The following is an 8319-nucleotide window of genomic DNA, read 5'->3' as shown; positions in this document are numbered from 1 at the left end:
CAGCAGGACTCACCTTATGTACCTTCCTGGTGAGAGATTATATGAAAAGCATCTGGGAGGGAGAAGTATTTAGATATGAGTACAGTACTATGGTGGGCCACTGCTGTGAATAGTGGTGGGGATAGTAGGTGACCCAGAGCAGTCTAAACCCTAATTTTATTCTTGGGACAACAGAACTGCCTCAAACCATTTTATAGCCTAGCCTAGTTAGATCCTGTCTACACTGAGTAAAGAAACTGGGTTAGTCCTTTTTTCAGAAAGAGCCGTATTAAAACCCAGTTCCAAAGAAAACTATGTAGTTTTATAAATTGTCAGAAAATCTTGTTCAGTTGGGGAGTGGAGCTAACTCTGTTTTACTGTCTTGTTAAATAACAATTTATACTGCAAATCATATACCAAAACCTTTGCAAAGGCCAAGCTTTTATGTTTCCACCATTTGATAATATGAAGGTTTAGTTTCCCTGAGTAGTTCTTGCTTTACTTGAAAAGAAAAAAAGCAGCAGCAGCTTTTTATACATCAGATTCATAGAGAAACTGATTATCTAAACTACATGTTTAAGGGTAGCTAAAGCCACCAAAACCTTTTAGATAGCTTTCTCCTGCACTGTAAATATGTTTGGTATTCCACACACTTCTCTAAAAGTAATTTTCTCTTTAGATTTTGGATAATTTCCTACTCTTATTTTATTTTTCTGCATAAAACCTAATTCTTACATAAAAAATTATTTTGTCTCCTATGTGTTCCTGATTTCCCCTCCACTAATACTGTATTAAAAAAGAAAGAAAGAAGACTCATTTTATTCCTGAAACACACAAGATCAACATTTCTTTTTGAACAATGGTTTAGATGGCACATTTTGTGGTACTGCTATATTATGCTTTTATGGATGGCCACACATCAGTAAACTACAGAATAGTTTGGCTTGTCAGAAAAGTCTTTTCCTGTTCTGTATGCCTCCATAAATTCTCCTATTGCTTCTCATTTTAGGACTAATAATACATTTTATTTCTAGCTTTAACTCAGCTTTCAAATAGAAAGATTTGAAGCATAGCTTAATTTTGACAGGATATGATAGCTTCTGTTACATTAGCTTTCATGGGAACAAAATTCTTCTCAACCTACATTATACACAGTGTGTAATAACTTTAAAGAGGAGCTAAAAACAGGGAAAGGAAAAACTAGTTGGAAAGTGAAATATCAATTACAGAATAATCAATTTTGGGTTAGGATGCATTATAGCTAGACTTTAGCTGTTGTTTTTCTGTGATTTTATTTTGAGTTTGAAGGTAGAGGCAGAGATTTGGGCATAGTACAATTTTCAAGTAAGTCTGCTGGAAGGACTCCATCTATGTATATTAAAGAGGACTTTTTTTAAAGGAAGAAGATTCCCTAAGAGAATGAGTCTATGGTTTTCACTGCATGGGTTGTAGTTAGCAGTCCTTGTAATGGTTAATTGATCTTGTGCCTGGATGGCTTCTGAAACTGGTGAAGAGATTAGAACCTCTCATAACTGAGAAATAGACTCAACCTGAGTAAAAAGAAACTACAAATGTATTGTATCAGATCAGAGTTATAGATGAAATTCTGGATTTGCTTAAGTAAATGACAAAACTCCCATTAACATCACTGGAGCCAGATTTCACCATGTGATTTATGAAACAGTCTCCTTTTGTACTGAGTGTGTGCTAAATCTCACTATAGTTAGAAAAGCTATTTTACCTTATCAGTTTCCTGTAGGATCCTTTGCCTATAGTCAAAAATTTGTTCACAGTTATACAGACAATTGCATTTTTTAATGAAACTATTCTGGCTACATTTGAATGACTCTAAGTAGAAGTTAGCTATCCATTTGATCACTTGTGGGTGTGTCTACATGTGCAATTAATGTGCCTAAATGTTACTGCACAGTAAATTCAGGCACATTAAGCTTTGACCGGGAATGCATCTACATGTACGCCCATTGGGAGCAAATTTGCTCCCAAAGAGAATTAATTGTTCAGTGCAGGGCTGCTCCTGCCCTGTACTGCTCCCCTACGATAGCCAAGGGGAGCTCTAGGCTCCCCTGGGTGCTAGCTTCAAGCTGGTATGGGTCATCAGGGGCAGGCAGGGGGGAGCTGTCCCACCTCCAGGGCAGCTGCCTCCCAGTCTTGTGGCCCAGTCTGCACAGGGAAGGGGTGGGGACCTGTCTCGTCTCCTGGGCAGCTGCCTCTCAGACCCATGCCTCCATCTGCATAGGGCGGGGCTGGGAAAGATTTCTAGCAGCTGTCCGGGAGATGGAACAGTTTCCCAGCCCATACAGATTGGGGTGCAGGGCTGTGAGGCAGCTGCCTGGGAGACAGGACAGCTCCCCTGGCCCCTGCTGCCTGGGATGACTGGGAGCAATTTGCTCCCAGTCCACTATCTATACACGTGCTTTTGCGTATTAGCTAATGTGCCTTTTTTCTAGTATGTACTTGCATATATTGGTACTAGCAAATAGCGCATTAAACTAATCTAATGCACAGTAATTGCTGCGCACATGTAGACAGTGACACTTTACTGTGCATTAGATTAGTCTAATACGCAGTAGAGTGTCTCATGTAGACACACACCCAGTTTGTTTTTAATTGTGGTTGCTGCCAACATTGTTAGATGTTAGAAACAAATGTATCTCTCATATTTATTCTTAACAAAATACTAATTCAGGAATGAAAAGGATATATTAGGAAACAACAGATGAATGGCACAGATATAAAAAAAGAAAAATGTATATATCAAAGCAAACCCATTCAGTCTCCCACCTCTAAATCAAAGCTGGATACAGGTAATTTAATAGCACTAATCTTCTTATTCAAAATAATACACTTTTCACCAAACTGCAGCAAAAAAGTACTACTTCAATATGAATCTCTCCTAAAAATGTATCAGGGAGGGAAGAAAAATGAAATATTTCTGTTGTACTAAATTTTATTTTATGAGATACAGACTTTACTTTGACCCCAGGGCCAGAGCCGCTGCTACCTGGATGGGTGGGTATTGAAGCAACCACGTGTTCCATGCTCCAGGCCAGTGCAGGGCTGGAACTGAGGAGGGTAAGTGGTGGGAATTGGGGGGAAGTAAAGACATTGGGGAGGGAGCAGAGGTGGTGGCAAGGAGGAAAACAGGTGGAGGGGCAGGTGGCAAGAAGGGTGAGCAGGTGGCTGCTTCTGGGTTGGGGCCGGAGTCAGAGCCACAGCAACCTCCCACCCCTTTGAATCTGAGATAAGGGCTTTTTTTAACACATGTTGAATGGAGGAAAAGAAAACCTTGGCTTGGATTTGCGTAAATACAGTACTTTTTGTAAACATCAGAACCTTATGTTGAAAACCTGGAAGGGGTGAGAAGAGTTACAAGAATTAGTTGAGTTCTGGCAATCATGCTTCACTGTGGGAGACCTAAGAAGCTCAAGCTGTATTTTTTTCATAGATTTCGTAGACATTAGGGCTGGAAGGGACCACGGAAGATCATCAAGTCCAGCCCCATGCCCCAGGGGCAGGAAGTCAGCTAGGGTCAAAGGATCCCAGCAAGATAAGCATCCAAACATTTCTTGAATGAGTCCAGAGTCGGTGCCTACACCTCTTCTGGAGGGAGTCTATTCCTGGCCTTGGGGGGCTCAGACAGTAAAGAAGTTTTTCCTTATGTCCAGCCTAAACCGGTCTTAGGGGCGTTTATGGCCATTAGTCCTTGTTAACCATCGGGGTGCTCTGGTGAACAGACCTTCCCCCAGATCCTGATGCACACCCCTTATGTACTTATAGGTAGGCACCAGGTCCCCCCTGAGCCTGCGTTTCTCCGGGCTGAAGAGTCCAGTGGCTCTCAGCCTCTCTTCATAAGGCCTATTCTCTTGTCCTCTGATCATGTGCATGGCTCTCCTCTGGACTCTCTCAAGCTTCTTGACATCCTTCTTGAATTGTGGAGCCCAGAATTGGAGGCAGTACTCCAGCTGTGGCCTCACCAAGGCTGAGTACAGAGGGTGGATAACATCCTGAGATTTACTTGAGAAACATCTGTAGATGCTAGTCAGAGTTTTGTTTGCTGCGACATCATATTGGTGGCTCATGTTCATCTTGTAGTCAATCATGACCCCCAAGTCTCTTTCAGCCGTGGTGCTAGCAAGTGTAGCACTGCTGAGCCTATAAGCATTTTTTTCCCCAAGGTGGAGTACCTTGCATTTATCAGTATTGAACATCATCAGGTTTGTATCTACCCACTTACTAAGCTTATCCAAGTCAGCCTGGATCACTAGCCTGTCCTCAGGTGTGGACACTACGCCCCAAAATTTAGTGTCATTGGTGAACTTGGCCAGTGTGCTTCTGACACCAGTGTCCACATCGTTGATAAAGATGTTAAAGAAAACAGTCCAAGGACAGAGCCTTGGGGGACACCACTGGTCACAGAGCACCATAATGATTTGCTTCCATCTACTCTCTGGGTCCTACCTTGGAGCCAATTTCCCAGCCATCAGACTGTGGTGTAGCCGAAGCCACAGTTGGCCAATTTTTCCATGAGGAGATCATGGGACACCAGATTGAAGGCTTTTTTAAAGTCCAGATATGATGTCAATCTCTTCTCCCTTGTCCAGGTGATATGTCACCTGGTCATAGAAAGAGATGAGATTGGTCAGGCAAGCCCTACCTGTGACAAAACCCATGCTGGCTGTCCCTCGGGATGTTGCCCTCAGCTTATCAAGAAGGGTCTCTGATCATTTTCTGCAGAATTTTACTGAGGTCAAGCTGATTCACCTGTAATTCCTGGGATCTACTTTTTGTCCTTTCTTGAAGATGGGTACCACATTGGCCTTCTTCCAGTCTTCAGGTACTTCACCTGAGCACCACGAGTTTTTTAATATTTTTGCTAAAAGGACTTTTTATTTTCTTTGATATGTGAGGCCAGATGGAGTTCGTTTACAGCCTTGGCTTTCCTGGTCCACTCCCTGCAGGCACGGACCAGTGCTGAGTACTCCTCTTGGTGGTGATTCCAGCCTTCTATCCTTTATAAGTCTCACTTTTTAGGCATAGGAGGTCCTCGGGTTCCCTGCTAAGCCAAGGACGTTGCTGTGCCCTTTTGCTACCTTTTCTCTGAGTTGGGATGGACAGTCCTTGTGCTGTCAGAATCGCTCCCTTGAGGAGCAACCACTCCTCATAGACACCTCTTCCTGGTGAGTCGTGGTCCTTTAGGGCCTCAACAGCGAGCTTCCTGAGGTTGTCAGGGTCAGCTTTCCTGAAGTTGAGGACTTCAGCATTGCTGACTGACTTCCTAGCTTTGCGATGGATAGTGAAGGTGATCAGCTCATGGTCACTATCACCCAGCTTTCCATCGATTCCTAGGTCACTGACTACATCATCCTCCTTGGTCAGTACCAAGTCCAGTAACGCTTTACCTCTTGTCAGCCATAGACTTCTTGAGTTAGGTAGAGCTCGTCCATGCACATGAGGAAGCTTTGCGACTGATCGGGTTTGGCCGAGTGCTCTTCCCATGATATGTCCGGGTAGTTAGTCTCCCATGTCAACCATGCACCAAGAGTGTGCAGCCTCAGCCAGGTCCTTGGTGAATTCCTGGTCCAGCTATTGTTTCTGGTTAGGAGGTCTGTAGTAGACTCCTCCCATGGTGTCCCCTGTGGCACGTTCCCCACATATTTTAACCCAGAGGCACTCCAGTCATCCTCCCTGGGTGCCAGTGTCAATTTGCGGGGATGTGTAGTTTTCCTTACATAGAGAGCTACACCCCCACCCCTTTTATCTACACGATCTCTCCTGTAAATGGTATAGCCATCTATACCTGTGGCCCAGTCATAGGTGGAGTCCCACCAGGTCTCGATATCCCTATGAGATCATCTTGGAGGAGTTTGTGACTGTTTGATCTTGTTATCCCTTGGGGCGCTCTGGTGAACAGGTGTTCCCCCAGATCCTGATATACATCCCTTATATACTTATAGGCAGCCACCAGGTCCCCCCTGTACCTATGCTTTTCCTGAGAATCCTTTTACATAAGGGAAGGCTATAAGCAGCAAGATGGGGTAGAGATTTCTGACTATAAAAGGCTCCTTAAAACATGCAGGAAAAAAAAGGCAGAATAAGATCTCATAGCTAGAGCTTAACAAATTGAGGGGGGAAAAAAGCAAAGGGGTAGGTTGTTAATGGTGAAAATAAATAACCAGTGGAATAATTTATATAATTTCTGTCACTTGAAGTCTTCAAATCAAGAGTGGCTGGCTTCCTAAAAGATATAATGTGGCTGATACAGAAGTTACTGGCTTAATACAGAAATTATTCCGTAGTGTTTAATTCAGGAGCTGTTGGAGTAACTGATCATAATGGATACATCTGAACTTAAAAATCTATTAATTGGTTTCAGTTTGTCTTCTGGAACTTGTAGGAAACTGCATCCTGACATTATTTTCTCCATATTTCCTTTGTCCAACTTTAAAAAATTGAGACAATGCTCTGTAAATGATAGCATGCTATCATGTTTACCTGAATCCAAGATGACTTCAAATTTAAGATGCTGTTGTAGCAACAGGTAGATTCTCTATAATGGAAAATTAGTGGAAGGTTTTCTTAAATTTGTCCCTTCTACTGCTGTGGTGGAGAAATTTGCATCTGGGGTGAGTGACTGGAAAAACCAGAGCTAGAGCAGACGGTAAGGAGGGGAGGAGTTAGCTTGGAGGACAGGAATAGGGGATGAGGGAGGCAGGAGGTGGAAGGGCAAGCACAGGCACCAGGGGCAAGGGGTTAGGGCCATTCTGGCCTGGGGCAGGTAGTAGCTCAGCTTCAGTCTTGAGTCCAGGGCCAAAGCTGGAGCAGAGCCACCACCTGCCCCAGGTTGGCACTCAAATCCAAGAAGAGGCTTTTTTATTCCCGTGCTGATTGAGGAAAGAAACCATGTCTTGGGGCTTTGTTACATGTTGCACTTTGAGCTGCTCAAATGTTGTCAGTGTTAGTGCTAGCTCAAGTCTGAAGCAGTCATACCTTAAAGCTAAAAACCTCTGACTGTCCCCTACCTGCACAGCTATGACTTGCCACTACAGAGCTCTGGCAAGCAGGGACCTGACTAGGAGCTACAGCTGTAAGTTGCCACTATGAGTTAACGGAATGGGGGTGGGTAATGAAATGGGAGGTAGAAAAAAAATGTGGGTGGAGGAAGGGTGGTGAAATGAAGGAAGTCAGCCACTGAAAGATAAAATAAAAGTGAAAAAAAAAAAGAAGAATTTGAAAAGAAATAAAGAAGTAAATTTAAAGAAGTTCTTGTGTTTTAATAAACTGGGATTGAGATTGAGGTTTGGGAGGATGCTGGTCTTTCTTCCTGGGGTGGCTGGGAGGTGGGAGCAGTGAGGGGAGATGCTTTTGGGGGAGCTACTGACCCTGGCCCAGGAAGGAAGCCTCAGTTTATAGGGACCGGAGCCAGCCCCCTACCTTGTTCTCTCCCACTCCCTAGATCCTACTCCTGGACCCATCCATGCCCTGTTTGCTGGCTAGCTGGCATGTACTCTGCAAGCTGTTTGCAGGGGTTGGGGGTGGGAGTGGGAAGGTCAGACCCCTGGGAGCAGGAGGGAGAGTTGGCTAGGTGTCAGAAGTGCTCCCTGGGCAGTGGAGTTCAGGGGGTGGAAATTTTGTCCACACAGAACAGGAGGGTGGGGAAGAGAAATTGAATCCTGGGATGCTGGAGAACTGTAACTTGTGTGGCTCATCATGGAGTGTGGCCACACATTAATGGAACATGAGTTGGGTAACACAGATCAGAGAAAAACCTACTCTGGAGTGGCATAACTTTAAGCCACCTAAAGTGAGCTTAAAATTAATTTCAGGTGTTAATGACAATCCAGGGGTTAAGAGCTCCAGGACTGCCTAACATTGATATGTAACAAGGCCCTTGGGTTTGAGTAAATATGATATTAGAAAACTGCAGCCATTTTGCTTACCACAATGTTATAAAAATAAAATGAATACAGAGTTGACAACAGCAAGAAAACTGTGTACAGTTGTATTTTAAAATATTGGTGAAGGCAGCCATCTTATATAAAGTTGATTTAATTTTTTTACCATGGTAAAAATAGGAACTTTTTCACATATATTTTGGCAAATTTAAATCCTTTGGTTTATAGTGGGAGAGAGTAGCAGTCCAGTGTTGTTCAACTTAGAATTCTGTAGTGGCTGTATAGTGCAGAACTGTAGGTTTCCAAACAGCAGAACATGTTTTAAAGGATGATGTGAATTTCCAGGTGGCTTGATTTCCAAAAACTACTGATCAGTTGCACACTGCAGAGAGGTGTTTCAGAGTGGGCTTACAGGAAAACAAAAACT

The sequence above is a fragment of the Alligator sinensis genome, unplaced genomic scaffold, assembly GCF_000455745.1.
Source record: "Alligator sinensis unplaced genomic scaffold, ASM45574v1 scaffold353_1, whole genome shotgun sequence".
Taxonomy (NCBI): domain Eukaryota; kingdom Metazoa; phylum Chordata; order Crocodylia; family Alligatoridae; genus Alligator; species Alligator sinensis.
The sequence above is the reverse complement of the archived record's forward strand: the minus strand, read 5'-3'. Positions refer to the sequence as shown.